General features: G+C 37.6%; 1 protein-coding gene and 1 pseudogene across 9 annotated transcripts in view; one reads left to right on the top strand and one right to left on the bottom strand.

Moving 5' to 3' along the window:
- The window catches only part of NAV3 (neuron navigator 3), a 924,032-nt gene that overhangs the window by 626,060 nt on the left and 276,035 nt on the right, over positions 1-21,937 (bottom strand). The gene's annotated exons all lie outside the window — the stretch shown is intronic.
- Positions 16,773-20,010, top strand: LOC134759459 (ornithine aminotransferase, mitochondrial-like; annotated as a pseudogene).

The raw sequence follows: 21,937 nt of genomic DNA, 5'->3' as shown, positions 1-21,937 counted from the left end.
GTGCTATCGATTCTCATAATTATAATACCTATAATACCTTGTGGGAATGATTTTTCCATTTTACAGAAGAGTAAACTGAGAGTATAGAAGCTTTATTGAGATGATTGAATGAATGATTGCAGGGCATTTTGCAAGACATGATTTTATTTTATCTTATATTATTTAGAATTGCTGTAGCTAAGGGACATTTCTACAGCATAGACAATTCAAGTGCTTTTGGAATGACTCATCATTAGTTAAGATATAGCCCCTTTTCTCCTGTCCCCTTGGTATTGAATCCTCAGTCCATCCTTCATAATTTAAGCTTGATTTAAATACTAGACTCTCAGTAAGTGTTGAATGAAGAATGGCAACATGTAGTCTAAAGCAAACCATTTTGCAGTGTTCCATTTGTTTTTGTTTAGAGTTTAATGGAAGAAAGTTTAGTTTTTTCAAACAATGTAGTGTTAACACAAAAGTACAGTTCTATGCAGACAGTGATTAAATCTTAAGCTACCTAAATATCCCCAAGCTAATTGGAAATTTACCAAAAAGCACCATTTAAACTTGGCTATCTAAATAAGGGCACAAGAAACAGAAATGAACTGAGCATTATATCAGCACCAGCTGGCATAAACAGCTTTCTAGACACTCAAAGGAATGAAAGTCATCACAAAAAAGAAACCTACAATCCAATGCCCAATTTGCATCTCAATTGCATTCTAAAGAACTATTTTTTCCCAAATGCACCCCCCCCAAAAAAAAACTACATAAGATTTAATCTATGGTTCCTAGAAGGAAAATAATAATTACTTATATATAAAATATTTATGGCTGCTCTGTGCCTGGCCCTGGTCTAGGTTCGGTATCACAGTTTTATTAAGGTATCTCTATGCATGATTTTAAATGTTCTTCATCTTTCTGAGAATGTTAATCCTTTTTTGTTCCTATTACTTTTTCATTTTCATTACAACTACACTTACTTTCCTAGATCAATTCTTCCAGCATTCTTGATTCAATTTTCTTTTGTCTTTCTGCTACACTCACTGATCCTTTTACCCTAGAAAAAAAGTATCCAGTCTGTCCTGAATGCTTGAAACTGCAATTGTTGAAGAAAATTGTCTATGCAGATTGGTGGTATGATTGATGGTTTCTGACTCCATCTGGGCCTTGGCACTGCTCTGCCCTCATCATATTTATCCTTAGTGAGTTTCTTTTCATGTTTCTCTTTGCAGCCTATCACTCTTAAGTCCTTCACTCCACTGATCACATTATTCTCAGTTGATAAATCAGCTTTCTGATTCAGAAGAAAAAATAAAATATCAACCAAGAACTCTCCAAACCTGTCTCCACAAACTCCATCTCTAAATTTATCCAATACGGACTCTTTACTTATACCCTTTGCTTCTAGCTTTTGTATGAGGGACTTCGTCAATATATTACATATCTCCCTGCTATAACTTAAGCATCTCCCTTTGTACTGGCTTCTTTCCCTCAGCCTATAAGCACATTTAAATGAAGGAAAGGAGAGAGGAAGGAAGGAAGAATGAGAGAGGGAGGAAGAATGTAATTCATTATAGATCCACCCACAATTCAAGGTTCAATCCTGCCTCTCCTTTCATCACAACGATCCATCCAGCTTCTGCTCATCAAAGTATCTGAAAGCAGATCTACATTTTCTGACTTCACTTACTCAATTTTTATTAATCCATAGATCAAGGTGCATTATTCTACAAGTTATGATCCTCTGGCTTCTACTTATACCAGTGTACTAAAATGTCTTTTGATGAGATCACCAAAGAGTTCATTCGTGTCATACTGCAGGCCCTAATCTTAGTTATTACCTTATTTGCTCTCTGTTTATTACTTATTACTTCTGAACATTCACTTCTTAGTTTCCACATACCAAAGAGCATGAATTGTTGTGCTTATGGGTAAACCTAAGGGCACACCTCTGAGTCAATTCTAAAGTCTCCATCCTTGAAAGCCAACATGGACATCATCAGAAGGTTCAGGGTGCACACAACATTGTTTTTACCATTCCCTTAATAAGAACAACTAGAAAGAAGAATAATAAAAAGTAATGTCAGGATAGCATGCTTATACTCCCTGCCAAGGTTGGCTGTGTTTAGAGAAGCTAAGTGGTGAATTACTGCAAGAAACTGAGGGAGAGTATATCATTCAATTCTCTGAATTGAGGGCAAGAGCTTCACAATTTCTTGGAATTCCCTGTTGCATGGGTCTTTGATTCCCATGAATAAAGTGAGCTGTAGATCAAAGGTATATTTGAAGGTTATTGTGATTAGACCATTGGGGAATTGGGAAGTTGTCTTCTGACAGGTAGGAGGCTGAGAGTGGACTCACTTTTATGGGCATGGTAATTTGTGCCATGAAGTTATAGACTGCTATTATGGGAGTAGTGAAATGGGGTCCAAAACTTAGAAGGAGAATTCTAACACATTCTCCCCTGTCTGCCCATCTCCCCCTCTGCTCTCTTTACAATATTTTTTATTGGCTTTCTGTGCCTATTTCCTACCATTCCTCCCAATGTTATCCTTTAGATCTCTGCTATTAGTCCCCTCTATAGTTCATTGGACATAGCTTCAAATTGCTGATGGCTGTCAAATCTATTTCTCTATCACAACCAAAATCCTTTTTCAAACAACCTATTGGACATAGCTATCAAATGGTCTGACAAAATCTTCAAACTTAATATATCTAAAATGGAACTCATTATATCACCATGTCTCTCTAAATCTGTTCTACCTCCTCCATCTCAGATCTCTGTTAGTGTGGTCATCAGACACTCTGTAGCTGAACTGCTACCTCAATACTCATTTGCCCTCTCTTTCTTTAATAATTCAATTTCCAAGTTTTAGCTGGGTACATTGCCATCCAGACTAGAGATTATAATTCCCAGACTGTCCTACTCCTAGAAATGGCTATGTGACTAAATTGTACCCAATAGAACGTGAGCAAAAACTACCAGATCATGTTTCTTCTCACATTTGATCCTTCCTCGTTGATTGACTGTGGAACTGACAGTCTTGGGGATAAAATCTCATGCAACCAGATGCATGAGAGTATCACCCTAATAGAAGGTAGAGCAAAAAGAAAAATACAAGGGTCTCTGCAACACTGCAGAACTCCCTATTATCCATAGTTTGCTAAACCTGCAGTGTTTGGCTGACAGAGAAATAAACTTCTACCTTGTTTAAGCTAGATTATTTAAAATATGACAGTTAAATTGGATCTTTGGTACAGCAGCTACACAAGCCAGAATTTCAAACACACTGTTCCACACAAAACTTCATCCGTTACCTTCAATCACTTATCAAATCTTGTCAATTCTACCTGAGAAAAAGCTCTCAAATCCATTTCTTTTGTCCAATTGCATGGATACTGCTTGAGCCCTAGCTCTCAAAATCCCTGGCTTAGAATTTTCTATGTCTCATAAGCAATGCCCCTCAAAATACAGTCTATTCTTCAGCAGCCTAAGGTATAATCTTCTATAAAACTTGTCTTTTGACTCCTCTGCATCAAAACTTCTGAAAGTTTCCTACTATCTACCAAGTACAATACAAATCCCTCAGCTTGACATAGGTACACGTTTGAAATCCTTCTTACTTCTTACCACTCCTTACTATGTACCACATGCTCCTACTACATAGAAGTCCCATTACTTCTGAAATTATCTCAGCCTTTATGATATGATGCCTTTGCTCACAGAGTCTCTTAAAAAGTTCAAGGAGGCCTACAAGTTTTGCTTTAATGCGTGTAAGAAAGCGTCCTGCCAGTGTGAAAATATAAAATGGTTATAACCTTACCTTATATTCAGTCTGGATTTCCCCCATCATATATACCTTCTTTTGGTTATAAAAGGGAGAAGCATTAGTTCAGACTGTAGCTTAGCAACTGTAAAGTACATAAGCTTTGAACCCACAGTACCTAGTTTCAAATCCTAACTCTGCCACTCATCAGCTGATGACCCCGGGCATGTCACTTCCCCTGTCTAAGCTTCAGTTATCTCACCTGAAATGCAGATAATAATTATCCCTACATCCCTACATCAGAGGGTATTTGTGAGGATAAAATGAGTTAATACATATAAAGCACTTAAATCAAACACTGCCATACTAAGCACTAAATAAGCATTAGCTATTATTACAATTTCAGTAAGGAAATGGTACAAGAAAGGCTTAGGAGGGTCCTGGAAGATTTGAGTGACCAGTAGAGATAGCTGATAATGTGTATCTTCTTTCGTCATTATCTAATAGAGATACATTTCTAAAACCAACTAATTATTATGTAGATTATGTACTAGGTTTTAAGCAGAAGCCTGCCACTTTAAGGCCCAGAATGTGTAAAATACCCTTAAATTTGCCTGAAAAGATACTAGGAGCCAGAGCCCAGTGTGTGCTAGATTGGCCTTGAATTGGACCCTTCATCCCTATCTAAAGGTCATCCATTATCATTTGTCCTGGGATGAATCTGCTGTACCCTCTCTGATCATATTTCTATTCATTTCTCTCTAGCTCTGCCATCCAAAACACATGCTTTTCCTTTAGATCCGTGTGACACACACTCATTCCCTGATTTATGATATGCACTTTTCCCCTTCTGAAATAATGCACTTGCCAATTGTGTTTCTGATGGGTTCTCTTCTCTCCTGATCTGATCTCAAGACCATATATACAATGCGGCTTTTCCCCATGGTAAGAACAGCCTATATGCAATTGTCTTACCTACTTCCTGCATCAGAGGAACTAAAGCTTGGGGAAGACTTGAAGGTGACAAATGATGGGTTGGAGAGAAGATACAGTCAAAGAAGACAAAAGAGCCTGGGTTAGAAACTTTAGTAGAGAGAGAGTTGAGATGTCCTGGGCCAGTCAGTAGTCAGTATAAGATCACAGACCTAAGCCTAGCACATCAGTGGTTCTATATAGAAAGGATGATGAGATGCTAAAATAAGATGAGAATGCCAAAGATACGCTGTACCAATTCTGCCTAGAGCTGGTCCGGGTACTAAATCTTTAAGCATAAACATCAAAACTCTAGTTTTGCATTCCCTGAGGTAAACTTACATTTATGCTGCATTACTTTGACCACATGTTTTACACATTTGCTTAAGCATCAATGTTTCTAAATATATTCTGACAGCAAGCACAGCTACAAAGGAGAAGAAAATCTGTGATGTTGTGCAGTTCTTCAAACATCTGATAGGCTTCTTTAATAATTAAAAAGCTGCTATACTGGCCTAATGGCAAAATATTTCTGCAAATTGACTTTCTATTCACAGTGTGAGAGGACTGGACTAAAAACTGGGTAATCACTAACAGGCCTTCCTGTACCATATTTCTTAGTATTTGTTTGTGTTTGACTTCCTATAAACTGAAAACTAAGCTGGCTTAAAAATTTACAGTGTCTCAAATATGTCTCACAGCATTTTATAATAGAAGAAAACCTGATTTTAATAATAGTAATGCATTTTTTAAAAATAAGATTACTTAATTATTGAAACCTTATAAATTATCATTGTTAAGGAGCCCATGATAACTGATGATAAAAACAAGGGTTTGAAAATACTTGAACACATATATATCACACATATATATATCTCTACTAACCCCAAATTTAAAAATCTATCTTGGAATGGTTTTCAGCCTACAAAATTTTGTTTTATCTTAAACCAGTGAGATCACAGTATTAAAACTATATTTTAACAAACAGAATCAGCATTACTCTCAGAAGTCACTGTACTGGTAAGTATACCAGATAAAAGGTCACAAAGTACAATACTCAAAAGTGATACTTTTGAAAAGCATAATTTTTATGGTTATATCCCCTGCACCCAGGACAATGCCCAACACCCAATATTTCTTCAATGAATTTTGAAAAGTCTACTAAAATTCCTCCTTGAAGATATAATTGAATAAGTCAAGATCATCTGAATTATAATCACATACATAGTAAATATGATATAGATAGTATCAATGGAATATTGAATACTGTTCAGCATTAAAAATGAAGAAAACCCTGCCACATGTGATGACATGGATAAATCTGGTTGATATAATGCTGAGGGAAACAAGTCAGTTATGGAAGGACAGATATTACTTGATTCCACTCACATGAGGTATCTACATTACACTCATACAGAGAGTAGAATGTTGGTTGCCAGGGGCTTAGTAGGGTAGGTGGCATATGGGGACTTGGAGGTATGGCATGGAGAGCTGCTAATCAATGGATACAAACATTCAGTTATGCAAGGTGAATATGTTCTAGAGATCTGTTGTACAATGTAGTACCTGTAGTTAACAATACCGGAGTTCTGGGAGCCAAGATGGCCAAATAGGAACAGCTCCGGTCTATAGCTCCCAGTGTGAGTGATGCAGAAGACGGGTGATTTCTGCATTTCCATCTGAGGTACCAGGTTCATCTCACTAGGGAGTGCCAGACAGTGGGCGCAGGACAGTGGGTGCAGCGCACTGTGCATGAGCCAAAGCAGGGCGAGGCATTGCCTCACTCGGGAAGCACAAGGGGTCAGGGAGTTCCCTTTCCTAGTCAAAGAAAGGGGTGACAGACGGCACCTGGAAAATCGGGTCAGTCCCACCCCACTACTGCGCTTTTCTGACAGCCTTAAAAAACGGCGCACCAGGAGATTATATCCTGCACCTGGCTTGGAGGGTCCTACGCCCACGAGTCTCGCTGATTGCTAGCACAGCAGTCTGAGATCAAACTGCAAGGCAGCAGCCAGGCTGGGGGAGGGGTGCCTGCCATTGTGGAGTTAGTTGTTTCATTAGGTAAACAAAGCAGCCAGGATGCTCGAACTGGGTGGAGCCCACCACAGCTAAAGGAGGCCTGCCTGCCTCTGTAGGCTCCACCTCTGGGGTCAGGGCACAGACAAACAAAAAGACAGCAGTAACCTCTGCAGGCTTAAAGGTCCCTATCTGACAGCTTTGAAGAGAGCAGTGGTTCTCCCAGCACACAGCTGGATATCTGAGAAAGGGCAGACTGCCTCCTCAAGTGGGTCCCTGACCCCTGACCCCCGAGCAGCCTAACTGGGAGACACCCCCCAGTAGGGGCAGACTGACACCTCACACGGCCGGGTACTCCTCTGAGACAAAACTTCCAGAGGAACGATCAGACAGCAGCATTCACGGTTCATGAAAATCCGCTGTTCTGCAGCCACCACTGCTGATACCCAGGCAAAGAGGGTCCGGAGTGGACCTCTAGCAAACTCCAACAGACCTGCAGCTGAGGGTCCTGTCTGTTAGAAGGAAAGCTAACAAACAGAAAGGACATCCACACCAAAAACCCATCTGTACATCACCATCATCAAAGACCAAAAGTAGATAAAACCACAAAGATGGGGAAAAAACAGAGCAGAAAAACTGGAAACTCTAAAAAGCAGAGTGCCTCTCCTCCTCCAAAGGAACGCAGTTCCTCACCAGCAACGGAACAAAGCTGGATGGAGAATGACTTTGACGAGTTGAGAGAAGAAGGCTTCAGACGATCAAACTACACTGAGCTACAGCAGGAAATTCAAACCAAAGGCAAAGAAGTTGAAAACTTTAAAAAAAATTTAGACGAATGTATAACTAGAATAACCAATACAGAAAAGTGCTTAAAGGAGCTGATGGAGCTGAAAGCCAAGGCTCGAGAACTACGTGAAGAATGCAGAAGCCTCAGGAGCCGATGCGATCAACTGGAAGAAAGGGTATCAGTGATGGAAGATGAAATGAATGAAATGAAGCGAGAAGGGAAGTTTAGAGAAAAAAGAATAAAAAGAAACGAGCAACGCCTCCAAGAAATATGGGACTATGTGAAAAGACCAAATCTACGTCTGATTGGTGTACCTGAAAGTGACGGGGAGAATGGAACCAAGTTGGAAAACACTCTGCAGGATATTATCTCGGAGAACTTCCCCAATCTAGCAAGGCAGGTCAACATTCAGATTCAGGAAATACAGAGAACGCCACAAAGATACTCCCTGAGAAGAGCAACTCCAAGACATAATTGTCAGATTCACCAAAGTTGAAATGAAGGAAAAAATGTTAAGGACAGCCAGAGAGAAATGTCGGGTTACCCACAGAGGGAAGCCCATCAGACTAACAGCGGATCTCTCAGCAGAAACTCTACAAGCCAGAAGAGAGTGGAGGCCAATATTCAACATTCTTAAAGAAAAGAATTTTCAACCCAGAATTTCATATCCAGCCAAACTAAGCTTCATAAGTGAAGGAGAAATAAAATACTTTACAGACAAGCAAATGCTGAGAGATTTTGTCACCACCAGGCCTGCCCTAAAAGAGCTCCTGAAGGAAGCTCTAAACATGGAAAGGAACAACCGGTACCAGCCGCTGCAAAATCATGCCAAATTGTAAAGACCATCGAGGCTAGGAAGAAACTGCATCAACTAACGAGTAAAATAACCAGCTAACATTATAATGACAGGATCAAATTCACACATAACAATATTAACTTTAAATGTAAATGGACTAAATGCTCCAATTAAAAGACACAGACTGGCAAATTGGATAAAGAGTCAAGACCCATCAGTGTGCTGTATTCAGGAAACCCATCTCACGTGCAGAGACACACATAGGCTCAAAATAAAAGGATGGAGGAAGATCTACCAAGCAAATGGAAAACAAAAAAAGGCAGGGGTTGCAATCCTAGTCTCTGATAAAAAAAACTTTAAACCAAAAAAGATCAAAAGAGACAAAGAAGGCCATTACATAATGGTAAAGGGATCATTCAACAAGAAGAGCTAACTATCCTAAATATATATGCACCCAATACAGGAACACCCAGATTCATAAAGCAAGTCCTGAGTGACCTACAAAGAGACTTAGACTACCACACAATAATAATGGGAGACTTTAACACCCCACTGTCAGCATTAGACAGATCAATGAGACAGAAAGTTAACAAGGATACCCAGGAATTGAAATCAGCTCTGCACCAAGCAGACCTAATAGACATCTACAGAACTCTCCACCCCAAATCAACAGAATATACATTTTTTTCAGCACCACACCACACCTATTCCAAAATTGACCATATACTTCGAAGTAAAGCTCTCCTCAGCAAATGTAAAAGAAAAGAAATTATAACAAACTGTCTCTCAGACCACAGTGCAATCAAACTAGAACTCAGGATTAAGAAACTCACTCAAAACTGCTCAACTATGTGGAAACTGAACAACCTGCTCCTGAATGACTACTGGGTATATAACGAAATGAAGGCAGAAATAAAGATGTTCTTTGAAACCAATGAGAACAAAGAGACAACATAGCAGAATCTCTCGGACACATTCAAAGCAGTGTGTACAGGGAAATTTATAGCACTAAATGCCCACAAGAGAAAGCAGGAAATATCCAAAATTGACGCCCTAACATCACAATTAAAAGAACTAGAAAAGCAACAGCAAACACATTTAAAAGCTAGCAGAAGGCAAGAAATAACTAAAATCAGAGCAGAACTGAAGGAAATAGAGACACAAAACCCTTCAAAAAATTAATGAATCCAGGAGCTGGTTTTTTGAAAGGATCAACAAAATTGATAGACTGCTAGCAAGACTAATAAAGAAGAAAAGAGAGAAGAATCAAATAGATGCAATAAAAAATGATAAAGGGAATATCACCACCAATCCCACAGAAATACAAACTACCATCAGAGAATACTACAAACACCTCTACGCAAATAAACTAGAAAATATAGAAGAAATGGATAAATTCCTCAACACATACACCCTCCCAAGACTAAACCAGGAAGAAGTTGACTCTCTGAATAGACCAATAACAGGCTCTGAAATTGTGTCAATAATCAATAGCTTACCAACCAAAGACAGTCCAGGACCAGATGGATTCACAGCCAAATTCTACCAAAGGTACAAGGAGGAACTGGTACCATTCCTTCTGAAACTTTTCCAATCAATAGAAAAAGAGGGACTCTTCCCTAACTCATTTTATGAAGCCAGCGTCAACCTGATACCAAAGCTGGGCAGAGACACAACCAAAAAAGAGAATTTTAGACCAATATCCTTGATGAACATTGATGCAAAAATCCTCAATAAAATACTGGCAAACCAAATCCAGCAGCACATCAAAAAGTTTATTCACCATGATCAAGTGGGCTTCATCCCTAGGATGCAAGGCTGGTTCAATATATGCAAATCAATAAATGTAATCCAGTATATAAACAGAACCAAAGACAAAAACCACATGATTATCTCAATAGATGCAGAAAAGGCCTTTGACAAAATTCAACAACTCTTCATGCTAAAAACTCTTAATAAATTACGTATTGATGGGACGTATCTCAAAATAATAAGAGCTATCTATGACAAACCCACAGCCAATATCATACTGAATGGACAAAAACTGGAAGCATTCCCTTTGAAAACTGGCACAAGACAGGAATGCCCTCTCTCACCACTCCTATTCAACACAGTGTTGGAAGCTGTGGCCAGAGCAATCAGGCAGGAGAAAGAAATAAAGGGTATTCAATTAGGAAAAGAGGAAGTCAAATTGTCCCTGTTTGCAGATGACATGATTGTATGTCTAGAAAACCCCATCGTCTCAGCCCCAAATCTCCTTAAGCTGATAAGCAACTTCAGCAAAGTCTCAGGATACAAAATCAATGTGCAAAAATCACAAGCATTCTTATACACCAACAACAGACAAACAGAGAGCCAAATCATAAGTGAACTCGCATTCACAATTGCTTCAAAGAGAATAAAATACCTAGGAATCCAACTTACAAGGGATATGAAGGACCTCTTCAAGGAGAACTACAAACCACTGCTCAACGAAATAAAAGAGGATACAAACAAATGGAAGAACATTCCATGCTCATGGGTAGGAAGAATCAATATCATGAAAATGGCCATACTGCCCAAGGTAATTTATAGATTCAATGCCATCCCCATCAAGCTACCAATGACTTTCTTCACAGAATTGGAAAAAACTACTTTAAAGTTCATATGGAACCAAAAAAGAGCCCGCATCGCCAAGTCAATCCTAAGCCAAAATAACAAAGCTGGAGGCATCACGCTACCTGACTTCAAACTATACTACAAGGCTACAGAAAGCAAAACAGCATGGTACTGGTACCAAAACAGAGATATAGATCAATGGAACAGAACAGAGCCCTCAGAAATAACGCCGCATATCTACAACTATCTGATCTTTGACGAACCTGAGAAAAACAAGCAATGGGGAAAGGATTCCCTATTTAATAAATGGTGCTGGGAAAACTGGCTAGCCATATGTAGAAAGCTGAAACTAGATCCCTTCCTTACACCTTATACAAATTTAATTCAAGATGGACTAAAGACTTAAACGTTAGACCTAAAACCACAAAAACCCTAGAAGAAAACCTAGGCATTACCATTCAGGACATAGGCATGGGCAAGGACTTCATGTCTAAAACACCAAAAGCAATGGCAACAAAAGACAAAATTGACAAATGGGATCTAATTAAACTAAAGAGCTTCTGCACAGCAAAAGGAACTACCATCAGAGTGAACAGGCAACCTACAAAATGGGAGAAAATTTTCGCAACCTACTCGTCTGACAAAGGGCTAATATCCAGAATCTACAATGAACTCCAACAAATTTACAAGAAAAAAACAAACAACCCCATCAAAAAGTGGGCGAAGGACATGAACAGACACTTCTCAAAAGAAGACATTTATGCAGCCAAAAAACACATGAAAAAATGCTCACTATCACTGGCCATCAGAGAAATGCAAATCAAAACCACAATGAGATACCATCTCACACCAGTTAGAATGGGGATCATAAAAAAGTTAGGAAACAACAGGTGCTGGAGAAGATGTGGAGAAATAGGAACACTTTTACACTGTTGGTGGGACTGTAAACTAGTTCAACCATTGTGGAAGTCAGTGTGGCGATTCCTCAGGGATCTAGAACTAGAAATACCATTTGACCCAGCCATCCCATTACTGGGTATATACCCAAAGGGTTATAAATCATGCTGCTATAAAGACACATGCCCACGTACGTTGATTGTGGCACTATTCACAATAGCAAAGACTTGGAACCAACCCAAATGTCCAACAATGATAGACTGGATTAAGAAAATGTGGCACATATACACCATGGCATACTATGCAGCCATAAAAAATGATGAGTTCATGTCCTTTGTAGGGACATGGATGAAATTGGAAATCATCATTCTCAGTAAACTACCGCAAGAACAAAAAACCAAACACCGCATATTCTCACTCATAGGTGGGAATTGAACAATGAGAACACATGGACACAGGAAGGGGAACATCACACTCTGGGGACTGTTGTGGGGTGGGGTGAGGGGGGAGGGATAGCTTTAGGAGATATACCTAATGCTAAATGACGAGTTGGTTGGTACAGCACACCAGCATGGCACGTGTATACATATGTAACTAACCTGTACATTGTGCACATGTATCCTAAAACTTAAAGTATAATAATAAAAAAAATACCATATTGTGCAATTTTAAACAACTGTTAAGAAGGTGTATCTTATGTTAAATATTCGTATCACAAAAATAAACAAAAACCCAAAGGGACATGGGTAAACTTGTAGAGGTGATGGACAATTATATGGTATGCAAATTATATTTTTATAAATAAAATCAAAATGAGCACTACTCTTGTAAGTCACTTTACAGGTATGTACACCAGAGAAAATGTGTACTTTTATTACCTTGATTCTGGTAGTGGTTTCCCGGGTGTATCCATATGACCAAATTCTCCAAATTATACACATTAAAAATATGCAGATTTTTGCATATCAATTATATTTCAATAAAGCTAGGTGAAAACAAATAAAGTCAATCAAGCTAAAATTGTTACAGGATTTCTGAAGGACAATCAGACCCTACTACAAAAAGCCTCAAATGTATGAGTGTACTGTCATCTAACAATTTTACTTCTGCAAATGTATCCTAAAAAATTAAGGATATATAGAAGGATTTAGCAACTGTTGAGTTATTAAGATTGTCAATGGTATGATACGTTACTGAAGCAAATAAAAATAGAAACAATTTAATTCTCAACAATAATGAAATGGTCAAGAGATTGGGATACATCCATACAAAATTATTCAGCCATTTCAAATGATCTTGTAAACTAATATTTATTTTAAATATGGATACTTTCTCATGAAATGAGAATTTCCAGTGACCAAATAGCACTTAGGATCACAAATTTGCTGAAAATGTACATATCAATTTATTCAAAGATAACATTCTCAAAACAATGTTCTAGCTACAATAAATGTATATGGGTATCTATTTTTAAAATTTTAAACTATTCATAGGATAGTGGCATAAATTGTTATACAATTGAAACAGAGTGATTACTAGGGATATATTTTTTTCAGTGTTCAGAGCCTTTTTCACAAATGTATTCCATCTGCACCTGTCTTGTTTCTTCCATTCCCCTTTTTACTTCTTCCACCTGGTCAGAGATACAGGGAGGCTTGCTTTCTCCTTTCTAAGACTGTCTCCACCATAAAACTGTATGCTTACCTGAAAATTAGTATCTTGCTACAGGTAAAATGTTACTTCCTCTGTCAGTTTTTTAATCATCTCAAGTTGACTTGGGTGCTGCTTTATCTTATTGCACTTTGTACATCCTTCTGTTTCCTTATTCCATTTCAATTGTTTGCATGTACTAGAGAGCAAAAACTAGAAGCTATTTAATATCAGAAAGCATGCATTTTCATGGTTATATCTCCTGCACCCAGGAAAATGGCAAACACCCAATTTGGTCAATGAATTTTGAATAAAAGTCTATGAAAATTCCTCCTTGAAATACATTAACTCAAGATCTTCTGAATTATAAACACCTACATACTTAATATGCCAGCCAAAATCTTATTCAACTGATAAAATAGTGATATTTTTCTTAGTGTCATTGAAAATTACTAAGCCTCATCTATGCCCTAGAAGATAAAGAGTTTGAATATTTATTGAGTACCTGCCCTCTGCATTGGGGATATCAAGGCTCCATGGCTTACTGGAAGAGACAGGCCTAGAAGCAAGTCATTTCACATCATATGAGTAATACTGATTAGAGGCCACTGCAATGTGATACTGGAATACAGAGAAGTGAGCAACAACATACGGTATCTTGTTGGTGGTGCCAAGCTTATAGCAACAAAGAGAAAACAGGCTGAAGAAAGGGACTGTTACTTTAGTTCAGGACTCCCACCTCAAATGAGGTCTTCAACACTGCATGTGAGACATCACTATATACCTAAAACCCAGCAAATGTGCGTCAATTTTGAGTAATAATGTACTTGGATCTCTATCAGAATATTGCTCTTTGAGTTAAAGAAAGTGATCATTATTCCATTCTCTTGGCTTGGCAAAGGATGAACTCGATGGATGCACATAGAAGTACTCAAGCCTTGACTAAGACTTTTCATGTTTTCACTATTACCAACAACTTTTATTGTACCCCTCTCCACCCTACCCATTTACTTTACTTTCTGACAAAGCCAAACTGCACATGGATGCCCCAAAATGCCAACCCAGTTCAGGTTTCTGCATCTTTAAACACAACTGTGACTTTTTTCCTGCAAAAAGTCACCCAAGCCCACTCCTTCGATAGTTAATGACTACTTCCTCTATGTTATCTCTGTACATTATAGAAACTTCTTTCATTTAATTGATTACTCTGTATTAAAACTATTAAAATGTTTTTCTCTCTTGTTCTTTGAGTGCCTTGCAAGCTGAGAAAGTGTCATTATTATTTCATGAATGGATTTGTGCTAACCTTTAATTTTAAAGTAAAAATATATGCTAAAATATTCTGATATACCCTGTATAAAACTATTTCAACATGTGATTATCAAAAATAAATCTGAGAATAAAATGTTATGCAATTTTACTTGATATTTTAGAAATGTGAACCATGATTTATATACCTTAAGTATTTGTGTCACTGTTAATGAACACAATATTTATGTTCTAATATATCTAGCAATAAATATTAAGATGCATTCGATAAAAGGCTACACTTTGATTAAACAGGTGTCTGTAAAAAAATAAAAGCAGTTAATGTGATCTCAAATAATCAAAAACTACCATTTTTGAGTTCTTACAAAAAATGTAATACATTGCCTCATTTATCTTCCCAGCAACTGGTGTAATTGTTATCCTCAGTGAATACAAGAGACCCAGAGAGCTCAAGCCTCTTATGCAAGGTCAAACAGCCAGGAAAGTGCCAGCGCTGTGATATAGGCCCAGATTTGCTTGGTCCCAGAGCCCAGCCTCACTGTCACTACTAGTTATCTGACTAAAATGACACATTGCTCACAGATTGCTAGAATGGACCAGATAATTGAATGAAAAGTATAAGTCCAGTCAATCCACAATGTTCTTAATTTAAGGTAATTGTATTCCTACTTAACACATACAATTTAAAATTCTTCTTTCATAATATTTATGTCTAGGCAAATGCATCTGTCATAGATTTAATTAGAACAATGTGAACATAACAAATATTCAAGTTAAACATATATATGGCAAAGAAAATATACTTCATATTTTTATATTCTGGTTTATTTCTTTATAAACTTTTGCATGACGCTATAAACTATGTGGCAAAATAAGTATAAATGATGAAGGTATTTGCTCAATAGTTGTTTAAAATCTACTATATTTAAGTAACTAGACTAGAAGATAAAAATTGGTAAAATATGTTCCTTTTTGTAATGAAAATTATATATATTTAGGGCTTATGACATGATGTTTTGATATTCATATACATAGTAAAATGATTACTACAGTCAAGCTAATTAATATATCCATCTTCTCCCTGTTATTTTTTATACGTGTGATGAGAAGAACTGAAATCTACTCTCTTGGCAAATCTTGAGTATACAATACAATATTATTATTTATAGTCATTATGCTTACATTAGGTCTCTAGGCTTACTCATTCTAGATAACTTCAACTTTGTACCCTCTTATCAACATCTCCTCATTTCTCCCACCTTCCCAACCATGGTAATCAATTTTCTGCTGTCTGCCTCTATGTATTTTATTTTTTAAGATATCACATACACGTGAGATCATGCAGTATTTGTCTTTCTCTGTTTGGCTTATTGCACTTAGCATAATGTTCATCCAGGTTGTCCCAAATGGCAAGATCTTCTTTCTTTTTTATTTAAAGCTGAACAATATTCCATAATATACATATACGACAATGTCTTTATCCATTAACCCATCAATGAACACTTGGGTTATTTCCCTATCTTGGCTATCGTGAATAATTCTGTAATCAACATGGGAGTGCAGATATCTCTTTGAGGTACTGATTTCATTTTCCTTAGGCATATACCTAGAAGAGGGATTGCTTGATCATATGATAATTCTATTTTTAATTTTTTGAGAAATCTCCATACTTGTTTTCCATAATGGCCACTAATTTATATGTGCACCAACAATGTAAGAACACTATCCCTTTTCTCAGTACTGCATTCCAATCGACAGGATCTTCTACCACAGAAGCAATTTAAAAGTATTATAGTTATTGGTAATGAATTATTTTATTCTCATAATGGAGATTTACCTACTGAAATTTATTAAAGCAAAACTCCATTTAAGAAAAAGAATGGCTATTTACAAATTATATGAAGTAAAATGATTATTCTACTGTATGTTGCTTGGTTACCATTTTGAACTCCAGTAAGGAGATCCTGGGGGAAAAAAAATGGTCTTCTAACTTCGGTGCATATGTGAAAAGTGTCTCATCTCTTTTTCATTTTCTTTTATGACTCACTCGCCTGTTGTCTTCTATGTGTTTTATGCCCAGAGAACCCTAATCTGGCATGTTAATGCCCTAAAACCCAATAGCAAACTTAGTCCAGTTGGGGAACATTCCTTCCAAGTAAACATCCAGGCTGTTCTGCCAGATGTTCAACTAACAAAATCAATTACTGTACAGTATTTCTGTCCAGTCTTGCTGCTGGCAGACCATTATCATACACAAGGATTTTTGACAGGTCAGTGGAAACTGGTTGAAATAATTGGGCACATTTACTTAAGCCCTGGAAGAAGGGCTAAACTGATTTTTTTTTCTTTTTTTCTAGCACAGATAGATAACTATGAAAATTTGAGTGGATCTTCTTTTCTCTGTGATAATACTTTCAATGCAGAGGACCAGATACTTCCTCCCCACCTCCACATCCCCCATGGGTAATAGGAATAATTAAATAAAGTGCCTACAATTGTAAATATGTGAGATAATATCCATAATTCCTCTGCTAAAAGATGTGAAATTTATTAGGGTTTTTTGTTGTTGTTACAAGAAGCGTGAGGACTTAGATTTTCATTTTATAAATTTTTTAGTCATTGGCATTAAGTAGACCTGTGAAAATGAGAACAAATATATATTATGTAAAATTTGTTCAAAAATTAGTAGTAAACACCATGTGACAGAAGCTGGGCCAGTATATACGTAAGTTTCACGTGTTTAGGATTGCAAAGGTAGAAGAATCATGTGATTTTAGAGAAAAATATTGAGAAATGAACATTAAGACATTTGACAAACTAATAAGCTCTACGCAGTTAATTTCTCTTCCTTTCATCTAAAATAAATCTCTCCTCCTCTAAAAATCACAAAGGAGAGGCTGGGTGTGGTGGCTCACGCCTCTAATCCCAGCACTTTGGGAGGCCGAGGCAGGTGGATCATGAGGTCAGGAGATCTATACCATCCTGGCCAACATGGTGAAACCCCATCTCTACTAAAAATACAAAAAAAAAAAAAGTAGCTGGGATTACAGGTGCTGGGCATGGTGGCACGCACCTGTAATCCCAGCTACTGGGGAGGCCAAGGCAGGAGAATCGCTTGAACCTGGTAGGTGGAGATTGCAGTGAGCCGAGATCGTGCCACTGCACTCTAGCCTGGTGATAGAGTGAGTCTCTGTCTAAAATATAAATAAAATAAATAATAATAATAATAATAAAAACACAAGGGAGAACAACACTTTGGCTGTTTGGAAGAGAGAAAGACAGGGAGAGAACAAGGGGAGAGAGAAGAGGCAAATGTGTTAAAAATAAGTTTTATCAGCTTTATACTGTTTAAACCCTAACGGATGCACACACACACACACAGACACACATACACACACTCATACATATACATACCATAGAATTAATGTGTTAATAGTCTTGGTGTAACAGTAGCATTCCTTTTAAGCAGATTCATTATTTTTTAAACTATAATCATTTTTAGACACCCATGGGTTGATTTGGGTTTCTCTTCTCTGAGAGGCCCACTCTTCCCTGAAAGCTGGCTTGTATGCTTATTACAGGCTAGAAAAAAGCAGGGCTGTTTGCGTGGCACAGCACCAAGCCCTTTAACTTAGAGACTCATGCCATTTAGCAGCTCAGTTTTCACCACCTCCATCTGCTGCACAAGAAGAATTAGATCCCAATTGTCTAGGCCACTGAGAAAAGATATTTGTAGAATTCCTCTGGTATTTTCTAAAGCCTCTGGCCTTTCCATTTAAATGTCAGCCTTTTCTTTTTATTCAATAGGCTTTGCTAAACAAAAATATGCCACTGTATGAAATGATCTGATAAATGTAGGACAAATTCAGAATGCCCAATATACAGACAACCTGGGTAATCTACTGCCAGAAGAAATCATCCAGCCAAAACATTTGGAGGAATTTAGGAGAATTTAGCAATTTAGCGTATGTGAACAAGTACAACACATGCAGGAGCACTGACCAAGATATCACACCAAATGACTAGTAACAACTGCTAGGCTGCAGGACATAATATGATTATCTCCATTAAGGGAGGCTAAAAAATAAATCACCCCTTGAGGCTTTACAATATTATTATTATTTTTTTTTTTTTTTTTTTTTTTTTTTAACATTTTTCTACAAATTTTAATCAAGCACTCAAAACAATTTAGGAATGTTAAACACTAATTCTTAATTGAAAATAATGACATCCATGGAATACATCTTGGTGTTAGCCAACATGAAGTTTACTTAATATCAGTAGATGGCTAGCTGTTGATCATGAAAATGTTAGGCCTGATATAGTCCTCCTTGGAGAGGCCCTTTCTGGGGGTTGATACTCTGTGTCTGTGGTGCTGTGGAATGATAACATAATGCTGACCATTAAGCCAAGGGAACATGGGTCCACATACGGTGGCAATCCACTAGGCTGCCAAGTGGCCATCGCAGCCCTTGAAGTTTTAGAAGAAGAAAACCTTGCTGAAAATGCAGAAAAAATGGGTATTCTCTTGAGAAATGAACCCATGAAGCTACCTTCTGATGTTGTAACTGCTGTAAGAAGAAAAGAATTATTTTATTTATGTATTTATTTACTTAAGTCACAGGTTCACTCTGGTTGCCCAGGCTGGATTGCAATGGCGCGATCTTGGCTCACTGCAACCTCCGCCTCCTGGGTTCAAGTGATTCTCCTGCCTCAGCCTCCTGAGTAGCTAGGATTACAGGCACGCACCACTATGCCCAGCTAACTTTTGTATTTTTAGTAGAGATGGGGTTTCACCATGTTGGCCAGGCTGGTCTCGAACTGCTGACCTCAGGTGATCCACCCACCTTGGCCTCCCAAAGTGTTGGGATTACAGGTGTGAGCCACCACGCCCGGCATGGAAAAGAATTATTAAATGCTATTGTTATTAAAGAAACCAAAGATTGTGATGCTTGGAAAGTGTGTCTAAGACTTCGAGATAATGGACTTCTGGCCAAGCCAACCCATGGCGACATCATCAGGTTTCGCCTCCGCTGGTGGTCGAGGAGGATGAGATTCCAGGGTCAATTGTTATCATTAACAAGACCATCTCGTCTTTCTGAGGGTAGCAGCTGTTTTCAGTGGTCCCTGGGAGCCGGCTGGAGACAGGTGGTCCTATAAAAGCTCTGCTCTTAATGTGGGCACATTCCACTCCCATGTGTCTTCAAAACCTTTTTGTGGAATATATGTTTTTTTGCAGTTGATACATACTAGAACAACGTTTATGAACCTGCCCGTTGCTTTGTAACGTAAGTAAGAGAATTTAATGGCATCTATATTCAATGAATGTTTTGATGTGTATGTGTACTTTCTAAGGTAAAATGCATCTATGTATATTGACAGCCTTTAAATCACATCCTTCAGTATAATTTACATATGTTTTTATAATTTCCATGCTAGTATAAATGTTTTGTATTTGAAAATGTTAACTCTGGGGTATTACATAAGTGGCTTCACCTTATAAAGTCAAATCATTGTTATCACTGAATTTTAGGAAGGATGAATGGTTAAGCATATACAATATTATAAAAAGGATTGTGTGAGCACGACTGGACATCTGTAGGAAAAGTAAAGGGCAGGGAGCTACTTTGATTATAGCTTCAGAGTGACACAAAAAGAGCCCCTCGCTTCAGCCATAAAAAGGCTTAGGTGAAACCAAAGAATGAGCATTCTCGTCTTCTGAACTTTGTTCCAAATGTCCCCAGCTTTGACATGTATCAAAAAATATATAACATCCTAAAACTGATATTTCTTCTCTGCTTTAGATTAGGAACATATGTACCTAGTCCTAGGCAGCCTTAGCAAAGCCCCCTCTAGGTGGCTCTTTAGCCAGAGTGCAGACAGTGCACTATCAGCCCCAGCCAGCCAGTCTCCAGCCCCATGTTGACTTTCACTAAGCTTCCTAATGACAGGCAGCAGCTGGCCTTCAATTCTCTGATCTGGAAACCTGGGAGGGAAGCCGAATGAGCTAGGCAGAATCCAAAGCTGGTTTTGGAGACAGACACTGTGCGAAGCTCCTGTGGTGCCTGCCCATCAAGTGGCCCAGAATTTCTAGTTTCTAACAACAATGAAGCAACCTACCATTGAATTCTATTTAACATGCCTTGCTTCATCAGAATGAAAAATATAGTTTACAATTTACAAATCATCTCAGAAATTTGTAACATTTAATTTCACCAAAAATCAGGTAGACTTTCTAATTAATCAGTAGTAAAGTTAATATGACATATGGACTTAAACATATATGTATACATTAGGATATAGATAGATACACGTACATATATAAGTATACAAACATACACATACATAAATTCAATCTTAATATAAATACATGTGCATACATCTTTATATTTATATGGGATTGCCTCTTGGATACACACATTTTTAAACATGCGCATCTAGAATAATATGTCATATGTTTAAATGGTTTTGAAATCAATTGACACACTTGAATATGGCTGATCAAATTGTTATGGATAATGTTTCCAGGTTCCTCAATTTATCTGTATTGGTTGGTTCTATAGACTCAAGAAATCAGTTATTCTCCAACTACAAGCTTCTTCCTTCTGTGTAGAGATAACACTATGAACTGTATATTTTATACACTTTCTAGAAATGTCTCCAACTTTGGAGTTTGCGTAAAACAAATAATGAACATCACAAACATGTCTCATACTATAAATTTCCCCACAGGGAACAATCCTAAAAACCTGAAAAGGAACTATGGCGGTGAAGATTCATCCTATCAATCATAGAAGTAAATAAAACAGATGAATATGTTAACATATTTGAGACAGACAGAAGTAACAGATTTTTCCAACAAATCACTACCTTTTTTTAGAAATAAGGTTTCAAATGGAAAATGATTCATTGAGGAAATTTATTAAGAAGACAAATTTTAATGAGCAGTAAGCTTATGCAAAATACACAAAGGAAACAGTTTTTATCTCATATATTTTGTTTTCTCCCAACATTTTCCAGTTGAATGACTATTAGCAGCATTCAGGGAAACCAATTTGGTGAGAAGACAGGTTGTCTGTCTGAAAACCGTATTTCCTCCTTCTCTATTTCCTGAGCCATTCTTACACAGCAGGTAATATACAAGAGTCTTCACATGGTTTATCACCTTTGTTATCACAATCACCTGATGATGTCGAGTATTAT

Source organism: Pongo abelii, chromosome 10 (assembly GCF_028885655.2).
Source record: "Pongo abelii isolate AG06213 chromosome 10, NHGRI_mPonAbe1-v2.0_pri, whole genome shotgun sequence".
Lineage (NCBI taxonomy): Eukaryota > Metazoa > Chordata > Mammalia > Primates > Hominidae > Pongo > Pongo abelii.
Note: the sequence above shows the minus strand (reverse complement) of the source record. Positions and strands in the feature narration are given on the sequence as shown.